This window comes from Protopterus annectens, chromosome 6.part0 (assembly GCF_019279795.1).
Source record: "Protopterus annectens isolate FY-2018-M chromosome 6.part0, PAN1.0, whole genome shotgun sequence".
In the NCBI taxonomy this organism is placed as follows: Eukaryota; Metazoa; Chordata; order Ceratodontiformes; family Protopteridae; genus Protopterus; species Protopterus annectens.
This window is the reverse complement of record NC_056737.1, coordinates 1801582907-1801605895: the sequence shown is the minus strand read 5'-3', so window position 1 is coordinate 1801605895 and position 22989 is coordinate 1801582907.

Genomic DNA, 22989 nt, shown 5'->3' with positions numbered 1-22989 from the left:
CAGAATGTCCAGATTTTTGCCCCATATTTTTTGTCTGTTCCTCATAAATTTTGTGATTTTCTAGAAAATCATTGAAGGCTGAAGCTGCTAAATAATGACACATTTGAGTTTCAGACTTCATGTCCTTCATACTAGCACAAATCCTGTTATTCTAGCAACTTTCTCATACTAGCACAGATCCTGTTATTCTAGCAACTTTCTAAGTTCACGAGAGCACTATTTAATATCTGTCCCTGTTTATTTTAGGCTTTGTCCATATTTCTTGCACTAAGAGGTAGGTGGTGTGTGTGTGTGTGTGTGTGTGTGTGTGTGTGTGTGTGTGTGTGTGTGTGTGTGTGTGTGTGTGTGTGTGTGTGTGTGTGTGTGAATGATACACCCTAGTTAGGGGTAGCAGGTGGTTAGTAATTTACTCAAGCTCAAAACCTGTACCTTAGTTACAGAAAACAAAAGCATGAATCCTCTACCACAATTACCATGCTGCATTTTTCAAAGAACTGACTTTCAGGTTCATTTTCAATTCAAGGAACCGAGTTTGAATGAATCTATATTATATTACGAAAGAGGCATTACAGAGAATGCCTCTTCATCGATACTAAAAGAGCGAACCGTGAATTACGAGAATGGCCGTAGCTTGGCTGGGGAGGGGGGTAGCAGTTTGAGAGCTGTGAGTACTAATTTGAAAATCCTAGCTACACCGCTGTGCTTGTACACATGTAACAAGTAGCATGCAGCTGTTACAGTCCACAAAGGGAGTGAAAGATCACTAAAGCAGTTCATTTGTAGGTCACTGAATGGGACTACTGAAAACAAAATAGTACAGTTTATGCTACAGATGGAGCTCTAACGAGATTCTATTCTGACCAGAAATTCAAATATCGGTATTCATTTCTGAATACCACCAGTGCACATGTACTGAAGGTTTACTATTAAAATTTGGAAAGTCAAAATAAAATTGTAGTCGAAAAGTAATGTTGTATTTATAATTTCTACCTACCTATAATTCCAAACAACCTTTCTCAGATGTCCGTATTCGATGTGAAATGAAATAGCAAGAGGTGATGACAGACACCCAGGCTATTTTGTTTAATGTCTGCTAAAACTTTTAGTTATACAATACAAGCTTTTACTATTTTACAGGGGGCAAGCCCTCCAGGACCCCACCCCCCCATGTGCAGGCTGTGCCTCCACACCCCCTGGAGATTATATATTCCAACTCCAAGATTTCTGATCCCCACTGCATTGTGATCTGTTATAAGATCATTGATCTCACATTAGCAAATGCACCCTACCATTCGCTACTGTGGATTTGACCATTACCGGATCAGCATTAATGAAACTGGGAAACATGCATTCGACCTTCCCAGTTTTGAATAAGTGCAGATCCACATTTTAATAGTAAACCACAGTGAAGACCAACTGGTGTCTGCTGATCACACATCCTAAAATGTATTACTCAGTGCGAATGCTCCCTTTGCCCCATCCTAGCTAAACTGCTGTGGGATGGAAGAATTTAATGCTTAAAAACACCATGAGGAGGAAATAGGTTGCACTTATCTCTGATACTTGTTTGAGTATGAGTGTAATAAACTGAAGTAGGCCATGTTAGAACTGCATTATATAAATAGGCTATAAACTGTACCACAGACAAGCACATGGACAAGGAAAGAAACTGATTAGAGGAGATAAGTCTAGTAGAGTAAGACTGTTCCTAGAGGTGTGAGCTAGCAATGTGCTCCTGGAGGTGTGAGCTATCACTGTGTTCTTGGAGGTGTGAGCTATCTGTGTGTTCCTGGAGGTGTGAGCTTGCAATGTGATTGATAAGGGATCTACCATGGGGATTGGCATACAGGGCAGGCAGGTAAATAGGGACACTAGGGAATGAGATGAAGAAGCTTCCCCTGGGGACTATTCATCTGGGGGATTGGGATAGCCTAGAATGATTGCAGCTAGAAAATTAAGAGGCAGATTTGTGAAAAGGTAGTCAGAACAACAGAAAGATAAAGTGGAGGACAGCTGAAGAACAAGCCAGGGGATAGAAAGGAGACATGTCAAAAGGGCAGGCAGAAATCAGAACAGAGATGACAAAATGGAAAAGAAACAAAGATGTCAGACCCACTTGAGGAATTAAAGAGAGGAAGGATCTTAGCCCAACCTATTTTATATAGGGAAGGTGATATCAGTCAAAAATTAAATGAATTGGAGAGCAAATTAATTTTGAATTTTGGTACGCTTCATCCAAGGGGTTTGAATTTGGAAGTTAATTTAAATTTAACTTAAACTAAATAAATTAAGTAAACTGAATTAAGTTTAGATTAGTTTAAATTATATTAGGTATATTAAAATTCATTAATTGTTAGTGGTTATTGTTGTAATTTTATGTATTAGTGTTTGTGATTTGTGTCTTATATTAGAACAATTTGTTTTAATATGCATTGTGCACTTTAAAAACTTAATGGAGTTATAATTATGGAGGAGTTCACCTGCTATATATTGTGAGCATGTGCACACTTTTGTATCCTTGAAGGGGGAAAGGCTGAGGTACCAGATGTTTTAATGGTGAAAGTAAAGGTCCTCTGAACAAACAGCTGGTGCTTTGTGTTTTTGTGTGTTTTCTGAGTTATTTGGCTGCTTTGTATTTAAAAGAAACAAAGAAGTCAGACCTACCTGAGGAATTAAAGAGAGGAAGGATCAGCAAGAAGAAGACCTGAACTGGAGAACCTCTTGCTGTGAGGCAACAATGCTAACCGCTGCACCACCTTGGCACCCCTATTAGGGACTGGCTCCCTCTTAGCCAAAATAATACAGCGGGGTTGATAGCACATTAAAGGGGTATCTTGATGACACACTTTTAAGCTAATAGTGTTACAGAAGCAAAAAAGTGGATAACTATTCAAGCAGTAGACAGCAGTAGATAGAAGTAGAAATCAGATGTAGAAAAACACAGTGAAATAAACAAGTATGATTTTGATCATGGCTGGGTAGTATTTCTTTGTAGTGCAATAAGTTTGGGTGGGGAAATGGGAGATCTTCGGTGATGCAGCAGCAGACAGGACAAAGGGACTTACTTATATCAAAGAAGCATGATCGAGTGACTAGTGGGGAAGGTTAGTAACATAAATCGCAGCAAAAGATATGACATTAATATGTAAAGAGGAATACCACCTAAAAAAAAACGGCAAGGGAGAGAACAGAGTCACAGCCTAGCATACCTCTTGGCAGAAGATATCATTACAAAGCCTAAAAGTAAGTAATACAGTATATTATCTCTTATTAGACACAACAAGGAAAAAAGTGAGTGCCTGGAGCAGAAAATAAAGAATGGAGTAGGACAGGGCAAAGAAGGTAAGACTCCTGTTGAAGTTGGCTGACAAATACAGAGAAGGACATTCCAAATTCCACAGTAAAGAGAGACTGGAAGTTGATTTAGGTTTTCGACATTGGCAGGTCCAGCCTCCTGTACTGCACCAGAAATGACTACATTTTGGATGTTGCCCTTTTCAATCAAATAGTTGTGAGGGAATCAATGGCATTCAAGTGAAGGCACTTTTATCCAACAAGTTTCTTACCAATTTATGGTTTAGAATTGGGGAAGATAGTTTTGGACTTGAACAGTATGAATTATGGTGATTTCAGGGAAAAAGACAATGATGTTTAAGAAAATCTGATCATATGTATGCCAGAAACAAGCAGTGGATATAAATTAGGATAGAGTACTCAGGGCAAAGAGCATGAGTCTGACTAAGAGTGGAAACATGCAAAACAAAAAACAAAAAAAAAAAAACAGAGGAAGGCCACGTATGAATGTGATGTAGCAGTTGTGCAAAAGGAAAAAACAGGGTGGAAACAGGATTTCATGCTGGAAATATGCAAGGAGGCCATTAAAATGGCAAGAATACTAGACGCAGCAATGGTACCAATATAAAGGATTTTGGCAGATTAAATTAAGAAGTAGATCAAAGGCTTTTTTTGAATATTTTTACAAAGGAAGAAAATACATTTTGTCCTGATTGAGCAAAGATGGGACAGAAATCACAGAAGACTGAGGAAAATCAGATAGACTGCCAAAATATGTTGCAACGATCTTCATAAAGCAAAGCGAGGTGAGGAAAGGCAGGAGGAGAGCAGATGACAGAAATGCAGGAATGATAAGAGAGAATTTGAAGAACTCATGAATCTGGCTAGTGTTCAGGGAGCTAGTTAATTCTCAGATGGACCCAGGCTTTCAGGAGATAACTATGCCGTGCAAAGATCCCTAATGACTAGAGGATAACAGACAACAAATGTTATGCTCACTTCTAAAGTGACAGTCAGAAAAACATTGGGGAAATCTAGACATATGAACTTAACATCAGTGGCAGGGAAAGTCATGGAAAGAATCCTGAAAGGAAATTTGCTTCCTGTTACAGAGGACAAAAATCTTCAGGATGGCAACTAATACAAAGTTTCACCCCCAGAAAGAACTGCCAGTTTAACCTCATACTAATTTATGAGTGCCTTGTAAGAGAACGTGACAGAGAAATAATGAGAGATATGGTCTTCTTGTCTTCATGAAGACCTTTCAGTTGGAACTACCTAACTAGCTGATTGAAAAACTGGTGGCATTATGGTTATGACCATGACTTAAGAACTGGATTATTATGTTGTTGAAAAGTAAGACACAGAGGGTTGTGGTGAAAGACATGATGTCAGGAATAAAGAAAATTATTATTGGCATGCCAGAGGGTTCAATTTGGGTTCCAGTTATCTTTACTGGGTGAGTTTTTTTGACATATTTGATACCTGTAGCAATGGATGATTGTGGAAGGGGAAAAGACTAAGGAAAGATTTGGAAAGATGACCAAACAGGCAGAAAGGTATCAGTTGAGGTTTGTTGCAGAGAGATGCAAGTTACTGCAAGTAGGTCACAAATTCTTGAGTGAAGTATCACCAGGGGAGTAGAACTGATGACAGCAGAGCAAGAAAAGGATCTGGAGATATTTTATCACATCTTTTTGGACTTCCATGAACTGAAATAAAAGGGGAATGGCAATAGCAAACAAGATGGTGGAATCTGTCCACAAGGGCATTAACTCAAAGCAAAAAGGTAATACTTCCATTTCCACAGCATGTTGCTCAAACCAAGTGTGAGTGCTGCATGTGGTTCTCCATCCTATACTGAGAAAAATACATCAGGCTGCTGTAATGAGCCCAAAGGAAAGCTACTAGAAAGATGTCTGGAATAGAGAAGAATGGATTTAATGAGGGGGCAGAAGAGCTGGATGTTTTTTCAGTACAGACCAGAGCAGAGACAGAGACAGGATGTTAGTACACAGGATCATATCAGGGAAATGAGAAGGGGGTCATCCTCCAGAGGACAGTCACAGAAGACAGAAGAATCAGAGACACAGCAGGCAGGTAAGGAATAACTATTTCCATGGATCTACAAAAGACCCCCTCATAGACACAGCTTTAAATTCATGCAATATACTACCAGAACTGGTAGTGACAGAATGCCCAGGAGGAGGGAACAGTTGTAATAGAGAAGATATCGAATGATAAATGCAGTAAAGGGTAGAGTAGACAGGCACATTCTTTCTTTCTGTGATCTAGCATATGCAGTGTAATGTAATAAAGTCAGTGTGGGCTGCGATAAAATTGAATCTTCAGTCATCTTGGGGCCTCCTTGCCACTGGGGTCTTAATTTCCAGATTGTCATTTCTGTAAGGATGCCAAAGCTGCAGCAAGATGGGGCTGGCAGGAGCAATTGCCCTGGGTGCAATCAGTTAGGGAACACCATCAACATTTTAGTTGAAGTTCTGTCTCCCCCTTCAATAGTACTGCATGTAGGAGGAAAAGCACTGAAACAGACTCAGTGACTGATTGCCAGAAGATGGTGGGACTGCATGATGGAAGACCTGCAAAAGATGTGAATAACTATCAAAGAGGGCAGGTGATTATCTCTGAATCAAGAGAAGTGGTTGCACCCTGACCCCATGTAAAAAAAAGTAGGGAAAGGGGGATTTATGATTATGATGACAATAATGATGGTAATGATGAAGGTGATGAAGATGATGAGCTTTGCTGAATGAAAACAAGAAGCTCCTTGTAACAATGTATACACTGAAAGGCATCATTTTTTTTATTCTTTCAATCCTCCACTCTGGCCTGAGAGACACCAAATAGGGATTGCTCATTGCACCTAACATTTTAACTACAGCTCTAACAGCTTCCTCACATTGAAATAATTCATGTGCAGGATTACACCATGGTTAACATCACTACCACAAGCCAGAAACATAGCTAGGATGAGGCAAAGTGGCAGCTGTCACAGCCACTTGCTGTCAAGAGGTGGGCTCTTTAAGTGCCAATGTTGTCAGAGTGCAGTATCAGCATAAATGAATGCAAATATTACATTCATGGCTTGGCTGAAGAGCTGAAGTGTTTAAGCACTTAGCTTGAGGTGAGTGTGTATAATTCTAGCAAGATGATTGTTGTAGTTTTTTAGTCACTTACAAAATTTCTTATTGGAACTCTATAAGACTTGATATAAGATATATCAGTGATTTATTTTTGACTGGCAGGTGGAAGAAGGAAGACTAATGGACTTTAATGAGCACTTTAACTTTACCAGCTACTTTGCAATATCTCCTTATATGGGAGGAGCTGTCACCCATAATTTGCTAAGAAAAACATTTACAGAGTCAGTGTATAAGAATTTCAAAATTAACATCCAACAATGAATTATTTTTGACTGAAGTATACATCTTAAAATAAATATTTCATATAAGAAAATACAAAAGAAACAATGGTGAAGTGTTAACTGATATTATTAAAGAGATTACCAATATGCACCAATTTTAAGGAGAATAAATGCTGAATTAAAAACAGAGCAATTTAAAAAAAATAAAGTGATTTTTGTTTAGAATAATCTGTCAACCCATTTGGAGATGAAACTATTTTTTTAGAATAATTGGAAAATTATTTTTGATAATACAGACATTTTGGCAAAAATTGGTTCAAAACCTAATTTTTATTTGCAGATGAAATGTAAGCATAAAAATGCAGTACAAAAGCATATAAATACATGACAAACAGACCAAAAATTATAACAGCAGATCAAAGTACATATAACTTCTGGGGGAAAATATGTTTTAATTGTAACTCTAAAGAAATTTTGTACTTGCCCAGTTCTGAATCATATAAGGCATTTCATAATGACAGTACTATCAGAAGAATGACAAAACGAGTTTATGAACAGTTAATGGTGATGAATAAAAAATACCAATTTAGCACTGTGGAAGCTCTCTAGTAATTGCACAAATTAAACAAAAATTAACTGTTTTGGATTGTTGATTACAGTAATTTTGAATGGGAGATGGACACTCTTTTGGAGATCAAAGAACTTTGACAGCAAATGCTTGATGCAAATGTAGCACCAGCACTTAATGACTTGAGTAATAGGACAGATGACTTAAAAATGAGGACTGGATTCCAAAGAAGGTTGTAGACAGGGCAGCATGCCGAAGGAAGACATCAGCACACCAACAATGGATGTGATTTCATAGATTACACTAAAACAACATTAAGTAATTCCCTGAGATTTAACAAACTCTGTGTAGGCACTGTGTAGAGCCTACATGGAATGTATCCATGTATATAGCCACTGTCCCACCTCGGCAGCATGCCATGCATATTAATGATGGCATGCTGCCGAGGGACAGCATATGGACAGGGATATTGAATCAGCGTAGGGAAATGTGTAGAGGTTACCAATGGTTCTGGATGCCTGGGCAGATGCTAAGTACAGGGTGAGGCTCCCAGTAATGCACCCTGACACTGCTGAAATGCTGTAAATTCTGTTAAATGTTTAATATTTATTTATTTATTTATTTTATTTTAGCTTTCTGTTTGTTTGCTCAGCATGGCACGGAGCTCAGCAATGCCAAGCCAAGCTTACATATAGAGAGCTGACACCTGCTACACATCTAAAAATAGAAACTGGATATAATCAATTATCATAATTAATTATTTTTTTTTTTATTTTTATTTTTTTTTTAGAATTGCCATTTGAGAGACGTACAGCAGAGCACCATGGAGCTGAGCACCGCTTATACATAAATACATGGCACTTGCCAGACATCTAAAAATAGAAACTGGATGTAATTAATTATTTATTTACAGGTTTGCTTAAGCATGTTTGTGTGGTGCAGCATAGTGCTCAGCAACTCTAATGGGTAGCTAAGCAGTATATGTGAAGATAAATGAGTTTTGATAATAGCCAAGTAGCTAAATGGGTAGAGTTATTGCTTTATATGCAGTAGGTCCTGGGTTTGAGTCCATGGCAGACAGAATATATCTGTAACTTAATAACTTGTGAAATATGGTGCTCTGCTCAACCATGCTAAGCACTGCAAAAACATGATAATGACTACCAATGCATCGCTAAAACTGTGGTTGTGTGAGTTATTGCACTGCTCAGCTCTGCTTAGCTGCTGTATGCTGCTAAGCAGTGTGGCACTTTTGTGAATGTTGCTCAATGATGTGTAAGGGAGAAAAAACAGCTTATATTAAGTGCAATGGGCAGAAATTTTACACCATTAATTGGAGTTCAATTGACTGTTGATGTGGCAGGTGGTGTAAGTGAAGGTGGACTCTTTTAGGTGCAGAGCTGGGGTATTCAGGAGTCCAGGATCATAGTTGAGTTCCTGGTAAAAAAACATGAACCCAGGCTGATGCAGGGCAGTTTTCAAGGCTGGGAGTGTATGGAGAAGATCTGGGACCAGTTGGCCAGGGACCTCACCAGTGTCACTGGTATTCCCACACAGGTAAGCAGTGTCATCACCATCATGATGACCTGAAAAGGAGAAAGAGGGGAACCTTGGACACCTGGGTCCAAGAAGGAAGAGATGGGAATGCCCTACAATTATGTATGTATGTTTTCCACTGTCTTACCAAAATGCAAGCTGACTTTCTGCAAAACTGGTATGCATAACGGTGTGCTTCTCTCCCAAAAGCTGCAGCTGTGAGGGCTCGTGATGTAAAGTTCCATGCCAGGTGCCTGGCCAGGTTGCTCCATCAGTGTGGTGAGTACAGATTTATTATGTTAACTGTAGTGCAATAGGCAAGAAAGAGTAAAGCATTTACTGCAATAAAGTATACACAAGAAAATCTGTAGTGCAATAAATGGGCAATTACAGCTATAGTGCAATAAATGAACAATAACAACTGTAGTTCAATAAAAACAATAAACAATACCAATAGCAGTAAGCATAATGGTGTACAGCAGGATTGCGTTGTCACAAAGCATTGCGGTAGAGCTGTATGCATTGATTCTGTATGGTAAGGTTGCTGCAGGCAAATATAATACTGTAATAGCTGTAGAATGCAAAACTAATGGCCTGCAAACTGTATTACTTAACTCATATTACTGTCCAAGTCTGTCTCCAGGCCAGTATCGGTCATATAATGCTTTCTGTTCCTCAAAATTTAGGTAATAAAGGTATATGGGTGAGGTAGCCCACTCCATGGGCATATATTGTGTGTGAACTTCACAGATATTTCAAACCAATAACAATAAAGAAGGTTCACTAGCATTGTTGATTCTAAAATAAAGCTGTTTTAATATATGCAGTATCACAGCCGGCCAAATGCTGTACTGTCCTTCTGTCTCTAGGTTATGGAATAATCTTCCTCCTTCACTCAGGACAATCAGTAATCCTGCTTCCTTCAAAAAATCCCTCAAATTACATTTTCCTCTCACTGGCTATGCTCCTGTACCCCACCAAATAACCCCAGCACCTGATTTCCATCTCTCTGCACTCTTCTCCTCTATACCTTTCTAACTCATTTCTGTCACCTCGACTAACTCTGACCTATCACCAGCTTTCTACCCTGAAGTCAACTCTGCTCACCTTAGAACTCAACTTTCACATCTATAACTGACTGTAATACATTATTGCCACTTCTGCCACTACTTTTCCTCCTATGTCACACTACCACCCATACCACTTCATCCTACACATTAACACAGTTTTTCTCTTGCATGTAGTTAAGGATTTTTTTTATGTAATTAATGGAATGACATTGTCCTATGTTTCAACTTCATTTTTACTTTTGTACATATCAACATCATTCTATTACTTATGTATGTACTACTGTGGAGCTTTTCTCCCTGGGCCTCCACTGAAAAGGGGCTCTTCCTAGGCCCAGTGGACCTTCCTGGTCAACAAATGCAATAAATAAATAAATAAAATACATTTTATTCCATGCATGTGTGTTCTACTGTAATTGCAGTCTATTATACTAATGTAATATTACTAGAATGCCAGAAGAATGTCCTTTAACTTGTATTATTCAACTCATAGTATAGTTCTAGTTTATCTTCAGGTCAGTATCAGCCACTTAGTAGTCAGTGGTGACTCAGTAGCTCAGTCTGTTAACTATCTTGTACAAAGTACATTTTGCCATACACACAGTCCTGGGTTCAAATCCAGTGGTGTGTAGTGCTACATTTTAGTATCAGTCACATAATGCTCACATTTTCTCTCTGTCCAGGAACAAAAGGTATATGGGTGAGGTTGCCTATATTATGAGCAGATATTGTGGTTAGATTTCACAGAATGTTAAAATAAATGCCAAGAATGTGTTCATCAGCATTGTTGATTCATAAATAAATCGGTTTACTTCCAATATGGCTGTATTCCTTGCATGTCTGTACTAAGTTGTTGCAATCAATTATTATATTAGTTGCCATGGGCTCAAGCTTAATGCCAAGAAATGTATAGTTATCCCCTTTGGGAAAAAAACATGTACCCACGAATTACTACATAGATGGCAGTACACTAAACACCGAAAGTGTGATAAGAGACTTAGGGACACAGGTAGACAGTGGTCTCACCTAAGATAACCACATTGCCACAACAGTCAGGAAGTCCTTCTATGTGGCACACCTCATCACTAAGGGCTTTTCATCCAGAAAAAAGGAGGTCATTTTCCCACTTGTACTCATCCCCCATTAGACCCATTATAGAATACAATGCCCCATTTGGTATGTACCTCTCAAGACATCTGCAACAACTGGAAAGGCTGCAGAAATACCTCACTCAAAGAATCACAGGCCTAAAGCAGATGTCCTATGCTGACCATCTAAAAAAACTACAGCTATACTCTGTCGCATATCGTCTACTCAGAGGCAATCTCTGCTTAACATACAAGGCCATGTCAAACCCGGAGCTGTTGGACATGCTACACCTAAAGAAATCCCAATCCCTCAGAGCCACACGCTCCAGGGATCTAAACCTTGTCATCACAATAAACAAAACATGCTGGAGGGATAGATTCCTGACCTAGAGACTCCCCAGACTCTGGAATAGACTACCCATACATGTCAAGCAGAGTGCCTCTTTGACCCTCTTCAAAAGGAACCTTGACAATCGGATGGGAGATAGGAAATTCACCCTGGGGATCACATCAGCCACCCTGCTAGTCAGGGGTCCAGAGAAGTAAATATTGTGGGAAGAAATAGCCAGAGAATTGTTATGGCTAGGCTTGTATAGGCCCTAGGGCCAATAGCCTAGTACCAACCTATGAACCTATGACGGTTGTTGTTAAATAAATTCGTTAGAGTCAGACTGTAAAAATCATTGAGTTATTCAAACACAATGTCAATTAATAACAAACAATAATGCAGGAGAGCTTGAGTATCTTAAAGCTCTAATGTACATTAGGAGGCAAAAAACCATACACAAAGTTTGTATAGAATTTTGACTGCTTTATTGACCAAAACACATTGGTTATATACATTTCATTATCAGTTTTGCCCACCTCACTGGTGTGGTCAGTGACAGGGTCTTTACATCATAGTAATTCATAAAAAGTGCTGAATTTGTGTTTTTCAAAAAGTCCTTTTCCCATGAGAATGTTGCAGCCTTGCAAGCAGCTGGTCAGTCACGATGACCTCCTGAGGATGTAGCCAATTCAAGGTTCTCTGATTAGTTCAAATACAATAGATGTATGTCTTCCTTAAAGCCTCCCTTTGTCTTTCTTGTTCCCAGCTGCGCACTATCAGAGATAGTGCGCACAAGGCTACTCTCCTGGTGGAGGCAGGAAAGAGGACACACATGCGAACAGATTTATTATTTTCTAACTTTGCAAAATAATCTTTACTTGAAAGACATGAGCCAGACTGCATCTGCAAGCTGCCAAGGTCAAATTTCTGATTACACTGCAGCTTGTGCTTCAAGCAATAATATGCAGGTTTATTTCTACTATTATTCTAGTAAGACAGAATTAAATGCATTACCTAACCTTTATTCTTTATTTTAAGTACATTTATTCCTAACTAAAGCACACATTTCTCTATATATTTGATCACACAACTTATATATGTTTGAATGATTAAATACACATCTTCCTAAGCAGCACACATTGTAAATATATTTTTCTAGGCAGCATGTATGTAAATATATTTTCTAAGCAGCATGTAGATTTTTCTAACATTCTCCCTCCTTTTAATGCATTTAATACTATGTGAAACATAAACAGTATTAGTTCATTTCTTAGCCTTTTCCTTTCAAGGACTTTCAGCTAAGTAAGTCATTTGTTTTATATTTCAGATAGACTTTCACTTGGTATCAACAAATTCAATTCTATATCTTGGTACATAGTTTCAGTCACTGATACATCAACTAAGTCTTTAACTAATTTTTTCACACAGGGTATCCCAGCAGACACATGCTCCAATTATGAGCAGTACCACACAAATTGCAATCAGAATGTTCATAAGGACCGACCCCACCCCCAAACAGATTCTGGAAAAGTTAGTCAGTGGGTTTGGGCCTGGTTCTGCCATTGCTGACACCTGCTGTATTACCTCCAGGTGATCATTAATTTCATGCTGGTTGTCTGGAATGTACGCACAGCATTCTTCTTTGATAAGCGCACGTACCACCTCTCCGCTAGGGTGAAGTCGAGCCATTCGGTTCTGTAATACAACTGTTCTCATTGCATTCATCTCATCAGTCACAAGTTCAAGAGCGGAAAAAGTCGCATTGCTCATTACTTGAAGTTTTGACAATTTTCTCAATTCCCAAATCGATTTGACTGCTCCATAGGTTGGGAATATTCCAGCCCAGGATATAACACTGTCACTCAAGTCCATATGGGTCAATTTTTCTTTGTCCTTCACAGACGAATGATCCTTCCAGCTTGCTTCAATCTTACCCACTGGATTAGTAGGTTTTCTGACTGTATTTTCAGCTCGGTGAGCTACATCTCTTACATTACGTATTTTACCCAGGGCAATTCTGCAGTATGTCTTATGGCTGGAACCAGATAACCCAAAAACAACTGCGGACCAATTCTCAGGTAACCATTTATAGGCCTTTTTCCCACAAACAAAATAACAGTTTTCTACTTTTGTACTGATGCGGGTTAACCCTGAATGAAACATTTTCTTATCTATAACAGAGAATTGTCTATATATTTCAGGAGATTTTTGCACATTTCTCAATGTTGTTTTCATCAAGCTTAAATATGAATCATAATCCGTGCTGCAACTAGTACCTTGGTCTATAGGTTTTATATAACATTTGTAAGACACAGTTATGTTACAGTTACTCCAACCAACCTGGAGTGTATCATTTTAACAAAACAAACAATTCCTTTCTGAGTAACAGGCAAATGTAATGCCACTTTGTCTTGTGATCTCACAGTGCCTGTGTCAAATAACAGGTTTTCCCAAGTTGCATTTATTCCCAAGGGGACAGCAGACATCAAAAGTCCTCCATATGCTGTGGGTATTGCAGTACAGACCCAGCAATTTGAAACGTTCATAGTCTCTACATAAACTCGTTTCATAGCCAGGTATGTGTTAAAGTTTGGGTGCCAGTCTGTAGCCAGTCCTTCATCACGCTTTTATTAATTTCACTTCTGCAGTTATATGCAAGAAAAACCATAACAACAAAAGGTTACTACAAACATAGTTATTAAGTGTATGATCAGTAGGCCAGTGAACCAGTGTCTCTGGGGTTGTTTCACATTTTATTCATTCTGCCTCTGGCCATCCTGTTCCTGTGGTATGTCCAAACTGAATTTCTTAACAGGTTTACAGTGGGTTAAATGAACCCAAGATGATCTCTCAGCAATTTTCACTGCAGTGGGTGTTGCCAACAGTACCTGGTACGGACCTTCCCACCTTGGACTCGCCCAGTTCTTTTTCTTTATGATTTTCAGCCAAATCCAGGACCCCGGGTCAGCACGGCTTCTGGTTTTGTTTCTTGTTTATCTGGAAAAGAGTTCAACTGCAAAACAGTCTTATTTGTTAATAACTTTTCATATAACTAGCTAATGAGCCATCGGCCTCCAGCTCTGCAGGCATGAGGGCCTTCCATTGTGGCACACAATATGCCCTTCAAACACTATTTCAAAGGGGTCAAGCCCTTTACATTTGGAACAGTTCTCATGCTCAGCAGTGCTAAAGGCAGACAGCAAATCCAAGTCTTTTGAGTCTCACTCATTAATTTTCTCAACTTGTTTTTCAAGATTCCATTGTACCTCTCCACCAGTCCTGCTGACTGAGGGTGATAAGCACAATGGTTTTTCAAAGAAATCCCAAAAAATCTCCCAAGCTGCTGTATCGTCTGGTTAACAAAATGTGTCCCATTGTCACTATAAATTCTTTCCGGTATGCCAAATCTAGGAATGATTTCTTTCACTAGGGCCTTTGCCACTGTTGCTGCATCCGGATTTCTAGTTGGAAAAGCTTCTACCCATTTTGAAAACATATCTATGATTACTAAACAGTATTTTTTCCCTTCACATTTGTTCAGTTCTATGAAATCCATACAAATAGTATGGAACGGATAGGGTGGTGTTGGAAAACTCCCTCGCTTTGGTTTAAATGCTCCCTGTGCATGATGTTTGCTACAAATATGACATGTTGCACAAAATTTTTGTGTATAATTGGTAAATCCATATGTTTGGAATGTTTTGTTAACTAACTGTACCATCCCCCTGTTGAGACATGGCTCTGCCCATGACTCAACAAAGCTGCATATCTAAATAAATTAGATGGCAATATGGGCTTTTTCTCTTTGGAGATGTACAGTCCCTCTTCAAGGATTGCTCCTCGTTTTATCCACTTTTGCTTTTCTGCTTTTGTAGCTAATGTCTGCATTGTTTTTAACATTTCTAAATCTAGAGTCTCAGAAGGTTGTAGTTCTTCATTTAAAAGCACAGTTTCTGGGTCTGAGGCAGCTTGCTTCGCAGCTGCATCAGCCCTAGCATTCCCTTTGAAATTCTGTCTTGTTGTTTTGTATGGGCTGCACATTTACAGATAGCTATTCTAGTGGGTAACTGAATAGAATCTAACAGGTTCAGAATTAATTGCGCATGATTAATCGGCTTGCCAGTAGATGTTATCATTCCCTGTTTTTCCATTGTTGTGCAAAGACATGCACTGTAGAGAAAGCGTACTGACTGTCAGTATATATGTTAACACATTTGCCTTTCGCTAGAGTGCAAGCACGTGTCAAAGCTATCAATTCTGCTGCTTGAGCTGACAGGTTATGTTGCAGGGTTGTGCTTCTATGATTTCGTCATCAGTCACTACTGCATAGCCCACTAGGTTCTTCCTGTAGGACCTCGTCTACAGGACCCATCCACAAAAATGTCACCTCTCGTCAGCTAAAGGTACATCAGTAAGATCTTGTCTGGGTGTGGTTATTTGTTCCATTTCCTGTAGGCAGCTGTGTGGTATGCCATCCACAGGAATTGGAAGTAATGTCGACGGATTTAATGTTGTACAACGCTCAATTGTCATATGGGGTTGACTCAATAGTATGGTCATGCAAGAAAGATGTCTGGCAGGGGATAAAATGCTATTTTTCCTGCAGTAAAATTATCGCAACTGCATGAGGTACTCTCAACGTGAGAGGATGAAACAACACCACTGAGGCTGAAGCTTGCACTGCCATAGCTGCGACTACTGCTTGTACGCAGGGTGGTAATGATCGTGCCACGGATCTAACTGTGATGAATAGTAAGCTATGGGCGTTGCTTGCCGCCATGTTGTTGCGTCAGTACTGACGTCATATATCCCCGCCTACAATCTACAGTTTGGAAAAATCTCTTATGGTAATTCGGAAGCCCTAAAACTAATGATGAAACTATCAGTTTTTAGTCTGCAAAGGCTGCCTCTGCTTCCGAGTCCAGTGTAGTGTTTCTTGTGCTGCCATTGGTGTTTTAAATATTAAATCAGCCAATGGAGCCGTTTCTAAAGCATAATTCGGTATCCAACTTCGACAAAATTAGTCGTTCCCAAGAAGGACATCATTTCCTTCTTGGTAGTTGGTCTGGGTGCTTGTAAAATAGCTGTTTTTCGCTCTTCATCTAATGTTCTGCCTTCTTTGGATATCACATATCCCAGGTATTTAACCTGTTCTTTCCAAAGTTGCAATTTATGTTTATTCACTTTATGCCCTTGCTCAGCTAAGAATTTCAATAATGCTATTGTGTCTTCCCTACACTGTTGCTGGGTAGGGGCTGCAAGCAAGATGTCATCTACATAAAGTAGTACTTGGCTGCCCCTGGTGGAGAAAACCCTGCCAGGTTGCTAGCCATCTCTTGTGAATATCGTTGGACTTTCACTATATCCCTGTGGTAGTCGGGTATGTATACCTTTTGCCCTGAAATGTAAACGCAAACCAATGCTGGCTGTCAGGGTGGATAGGTATTGAGAAAAATGCATTGCTAATATCTACCACGGTGAAATATTTCTGTTGCGGCTTCAAATCATTTAATAAGGTATGTGGGTCTGGCACCGTAGGTGCTCTTGGTATTACCGCATCATTTACAGCTTGTAAATCTTGTACCATCCGCCATTCCCGTTTGCTTTTTTACAGGAAATAGAGGAGTATTACATGGTGAATCTAAAGATTCCACCAGTATCCCTTCCTTGAGTAATGCCATTATAATAGGTTTGATTCCCTGTTCTGCATCCTTGCTCAAAGGATATTGTCTTTTCTTGGTCTAAAGGCTGATTTTGGTGTAATAACTACTGGCCCTGCTGTACGAATAAGTCCTACATCTGATTTTCCTGTTGACCAAAGAACATTTGGTATTTCACTCAAAGCTTTTTCTTCTTCTTCTATCAAGAACGCCATTCAGCTGTCTTCACTCTGTCGTAAGTGTACAGCTGGGCGTGCTTGCTAACCAATTCAGTTTCTGTTTCTGTACTCCTAAGTCCGATAATTCTGAGTCAGTTAGTCTCTCCCATCCTGTCACTTTGTCACCCAAGTCTACCCACCTAACATTCTTGTTTTTGGTTAGGCTAACGTGTGGTAGTTTATTGGATTTGTACAATTCCAAAACTCCTGAGGTAACGAACAACTCACCACACTGTTGCCCTCAGTGTCCCAGTATAGGGTCCGTAATATCAGTCTATTTGCAGGATTCCTGAACAACTTTTGTTCGTATTCTTTATCAGGTCCTGGTGTGCTACAATAATATAGGGTACAATGTAATAAATGTTGCTGGTCAGTATCGAGGCATGGCACCTTCCTCGTGGGTACATTCATCAGTTCCTCGGTCACTGCCCCTGGTCCGTTGTAACCAGATCCTGGCTGTACCAATAATAAGCCTCCCTCCGACCGTACTACAAAGGTGTCAGTTTGTCTCTGTGCCTCCATACCGTTCATGGTAGGGACTACTGCTATGCCAAAAAGTTGCATAAGATCTCTTCCTAATAGGTTCATGGGGCATTTGGCAGAAAGTACTATTTTACTTCTTTGGGTCATGCCCGAGACTGGATCAGTTATTGCTATATCATGGGAAAGTGGTTCCCTGTACAACTGTCCGTTTGCTGCTTTCACTAATATGTAATCAGGTGACTCAGAATGTTCCGGTAACTTTGAAGGATGTATCAAAGTTCGTGATGCTCCTGAATCACACAAAAATTTGATTTCTCTCCCTTCTACCAGAAGTGTAACTTCCGGTTTCGTGTCTGCTAAATAGAGCTCTAAGCTCAGTAGTGCCAGATCTAAAACTTCACTTTCCCCAACTTCTACATCCAGTTGCATGTCACTGCTTCTTCTAAGGCATTTACATCATCCCCCTGCTCATTAGTCTCTTCTGATAACTGCTGAGCAGCATAACTGTCATATAGTCAATCCTCATCTTCCTTATCCTTTTTTTCCGCAGGTGCCTTGCTCCTGCAATCCCTTGCCAAATGTCCCTTCTTACCGCAATTGAAGCATTCACCTTTTTTCTTTCTGCTCTCATAAATTTCTGAGTTTTTGTCAGAGCGTTTGTTACCCTGAATATTTTGCTTACCCTTTTGGCTGCTTGTACTACAAAACTTCGCACCGCCTTCAGCTGTGAAGACCTGCTTTTTTCTTTTACTGTTAAAATGTTTTTCGGCATGTCTAGCATACTCTAACAAGGCTTGAAGCCTACTTGTTCGGTGATCTATCATGTGCTTCGATGAAGCTATTGATAGGGCAATACAACCTTTCAAAAATGCATTCTTCAATTGTTGTTCATATGAACTATCATTCTTTTGATTTTCAGGAACAGGCATGCCACTATGGTTATTAAAACATTCTAATAATCTACCATAGTATGCATCCACAGTTTCATTATCTCGTTGTACACACTGGTTAATGCAAGTCCAGTCTGCCCTAGGTTTCCATTTTTCAGTAATGCGGTCTGTAAGACCCTTCAATCTAGTATCTAGTTCTAAGGCCACTATGTGGGAGTGGCCTGTGTTGTGCGTCACGGGCATTCCAGGTGCCACAAATCATGTGCCAGTCTGGACCTAAAATTTGTCTAACTACTCTTTCTACCTCTTCCCCATTTAAGTGGTAACTCAATCTCATACCCTGTAAATCCTGTAGAAATTTCTCAAAGTTAATTTTTGGATGGGGAATTCCTTCTGTAGCTTTCGGATGTCTTCCGGTGTCCATGGTCTATACACTAAGAGAGTTGAGGCCTGGCCCTCCTGTCCTGCCTGCGGTTTGGTACTTCTATTAATGGACAGATTTCCTCACCCTCATCTAATAAATTCCGCTTGGTTGAACATCTACAAGTGTTTGACGTGTTCGGGATCTAGTCCCGATAGGTTCTTTTACAAATGGTTGTCTTAATATCCCTGTTGTCTCTGGGTAACGTGGGGGTCAGCCCGCCTCCACTTCATATTCTGAGTAAGGCATCGGTGGGCGTGGTAGGGAGGGACCGATGCTACTATTACATTATTATCCTCTTTGTCTAAAAATAATGCCTTTGCATTTTTATTTTCTGTTCCCTTCGGTTCGCCTCCTCAATCCACCTATGTGCTTGAGGAACACCCAACTGTCGTTGTTTTTTTGCCTGACCTTCTGCGTCAGATTTTAACTGTCTCAAAAGTTTTACTAATGACATTTTATCCAATTTACCATCAAAGTCATACTTGTTAACCCATGTTGCAAAATATCTCACATTATCTGCTCTCTGTAATTGCATATATTTTGCATCTTCTGTTAGGGCGGTCACGTGACCCTTTAGTGCATTCATTTCCCATGTCTCTGAAAGAGAAAAAAAAGAGAGAGAGAGAGAGAGAGAGAAAAACAACAGAACTGTTACGTAACCCTTTCTCTTGTACCACGTGGTATCTCTATTCCCCGTATTCACAGTAGTGTCTAGAATGACTGTTTACTTTGTTTTGCTTTATTTCCTGATCTATGACTCAAGATACAATACTTGACTACCTCTCCCTGCTATCACAAACCTTAGCAATAGCACAGTGTAACCTGGTCCCCGATCTAAAACAAAACAAAGAGAGGAATTCTGCTTACCCGAGCCTCCTGCTTATGTTTGATAGGCTTTTAGGACCCAGTTTTCCGCCGCCACAGATCAGACAAGTGGACAGCCTCTTTGGGCACGACAATTCAGTCGGAGGTCTTTCCTTCTTCTGCAGACTTCAATACCACCTATATATTCTGACCTGTAGCTTACCAAGGGAATTCGCACGATTAGGACCAAGATGTTAAATAAATTCGTTAGAGTCAGACTGTAAAAATCATTGAGTTATTCAAACACAATGTCAATTAATAACAAACAATAATGCAGGAGAGCTTGAGTATCTTAAAGCTCTAATGTACATTAGAGGCAAAAACCATACACAAAGTTTGTATAGAATTTTGACTGCTTTATTGACCAAAACACATTGGTTATATACATTTCATTATCAGTTTTGCCCACCTCACTGGTGTGGTCAGTGACAGGGTCTTTACATCATAGTAATTCATAAAAGTGCTGAATTTGTGTTTTTCAAAAGTCCTTTTCCCATGAGAATGTTGCAGCCTTGCAAGCAGCTGGTCAGTCACGATGACCTCCTGAGGATGTAGCCAATTCAAGGTTCTCTGATTAGTTCAAATACAATAGATGTATGTCTTCCTTAAAGCCTCCCTTTGTCTTTCTTGTTCCCAGCTGCGCACTATCAGAGATAGTGCGACAAGGCTACTCTCCTGGTGGAGGCAGGAAAGAGGACACACATGCGAACAGATTTATTATTTTCTAACTTTGCAAAATAATCTTTACTTGAAAGACATGAGCCAGACTGCATCTGCAAGCTGCCAAGGTCAAATTTCTGATTACACTGCAGCTTGTGCTTCAAGCAATAATATGCAGGTTTATTTCTACTATTATTCTAGTAAGACAGAATTAAATGCATTACCTAACCTTTATTCTTTATTTTAAGTACATTTATTCCTAACTAAAGCACACATTTCTCTATATATTTGATCACACAACTTATATATGTTTGAATGATTAAATACACATCTTCCTAAGCAGCACACATTGTAAATATATTTTTCTAGGCAGCATGTATGTAAATATATTTTCTAAGCAGCATGTAGATTTTTCTAACAGTTGTATAGTTTATGGATTGTATGCACACATGTCTCTCAAGTGTCATGATTTATTGTACTATAATATTGTATAATCCGTCTGTCACTAGAATGCAAAGTATTACCAAATCCACCTCCAGAAGACCTTGGTAGTTACATAAGTCCACATCATGTGCAACTGTTCTATGTAGTTGTGTACCTGCATTTGTTATTGCTTGACCCATACTGTCCCATGCAAACAGCTTGAGAGGTATGTACATGTTACATCAGCTATAGGAGACTTGAGGTCACTGTACACAAAACTGACAATGCACACCTGTAGAGTAAATATTACCACTTGTCAGGGATATAGTCTGCAATGTCAGTAATGGCCTGTTTTTCTATCTCTCCCCCACCCCTTATCTTCATTTATTTATTATTGTTATTTATTATTATGGTTTATTATTGATATATTTTGTTACAATAACTATATTATGGGAAATGTGGTTTATTATTATGTGTTATTATGGTTTTATATTAACATATATTGTTAAATTAACTGTTTTGTTGGCCTTATGCTTGATCACTTACTGGCATGCTGTTAACATTCTGAATGTTCTGTTATTTCATGTTGTGTCACGCATAATATACATTGCTCTGTAACTGGGTTAATTATAATGATGTTCCATGCTGTTAATACTAACAATGATTTGTTCATAACTAACGTCAACTTATTGTTATACCTCAGTTACCACAGCACATCAAGGTAGGCAGGTTCTGGATAATCCCCCTAATTTGCCTCAACCAGCTGTGGCACCAGGTCCCAACACATCTGGGACCCAGATCAATAGTGCCACCTCTGCTGCCCCTGCAGTGCCTGTGGCATTGGGTACTTCTGCCTCACTGGATGGATCTGGGGCACCCTCTGGGAGTGGTGGTGGAGTTGTCACCCAGGCTAAGCTGTGATCTTGGTGTGAAGAATAGTCCACTGTGGCTATGACCACCACTTGCAGTGGATTGAGGATATGCTGGCCAAACTTGTGGGGCAGCCTCACCCCAGAACCTAGCTTCCAGCACTGCCACTCTCAGGGCAGTGATGGAGCAGTGTTGACAGTCACATGGGTGGGGACATGAGTCACTTTGCTGCCATCTGGAGGCACATGGGACTTGGATTCCAAAACACCATCCCTGTCTGTGGTAGTCACCTCCCTTATGTGTCACACACTGCCCCTGTCTGCTGTCTTGTCTGTCTTGTCTTTTTGCAAATGCATCCTTACCCACCCAACTCACCTCCCCAACATGTACCTATGTCTGTTCCCCAACATTCCACTCTCACCTTAAAAATAAATGGGCACATGTCCCCCCAAAAAATTATCATCCCATACATAACTCTCTATACCACACACATATCCACTGGATGCACATAATTTGGTCCAAATGGATTCACAATGCAGTTATGTTGTCCTCACCCCTCTCTCTGGGGTGGAAAGTTCAAAGTCATGTACAAATTTTGTCAAAGTGCACAGTTGTTGCTGTACAAGAAATTGATAGGTATGGTTCTTTCCTACACCCTTTATGAACATCCCTACCTGCCTTCCACTATGTTTTGCCTCCATTTCACCTCTTTCCTATCTCCCTTTTTTTCTTTCCTTTATATTTTTTTATGTTGGAGCTGCCATGCAGCTTTGCTTACCTCAGCTAAATACAGCTATAATGACTATGAGTGTAAGACACGTGTACAAAATAAACACCTCTGCCTTGTTTCAAACCCAATAAATCTCAAATAAATAAGCAGAAAGGTACCAAAAGCACTGAGAAACAGATAATCCACACTAGTGCCACTGTCCAGTGAAGCAATAAAGCTATGGATTGATGTTTAAGTAAACGTCCGTTAATTGAGTAAAATCCAAGCAGTTGCAGAAACACATGCAGTAACACAAACTTTTTAACCACTCCATTTTTGTTTAAGACAATTCATCAGATGTGGGCCATCTTTAACTAACTCACTTTATATAGCTTGAAATAATGACATCACAAATGAAACTATCCAATGAATAAAGATGCATAAACTTTTAAATTACTTTAAAATGAACACCTTTTCATATTTAAAACATATCCCTATTATATAAATATAAATATTATGATA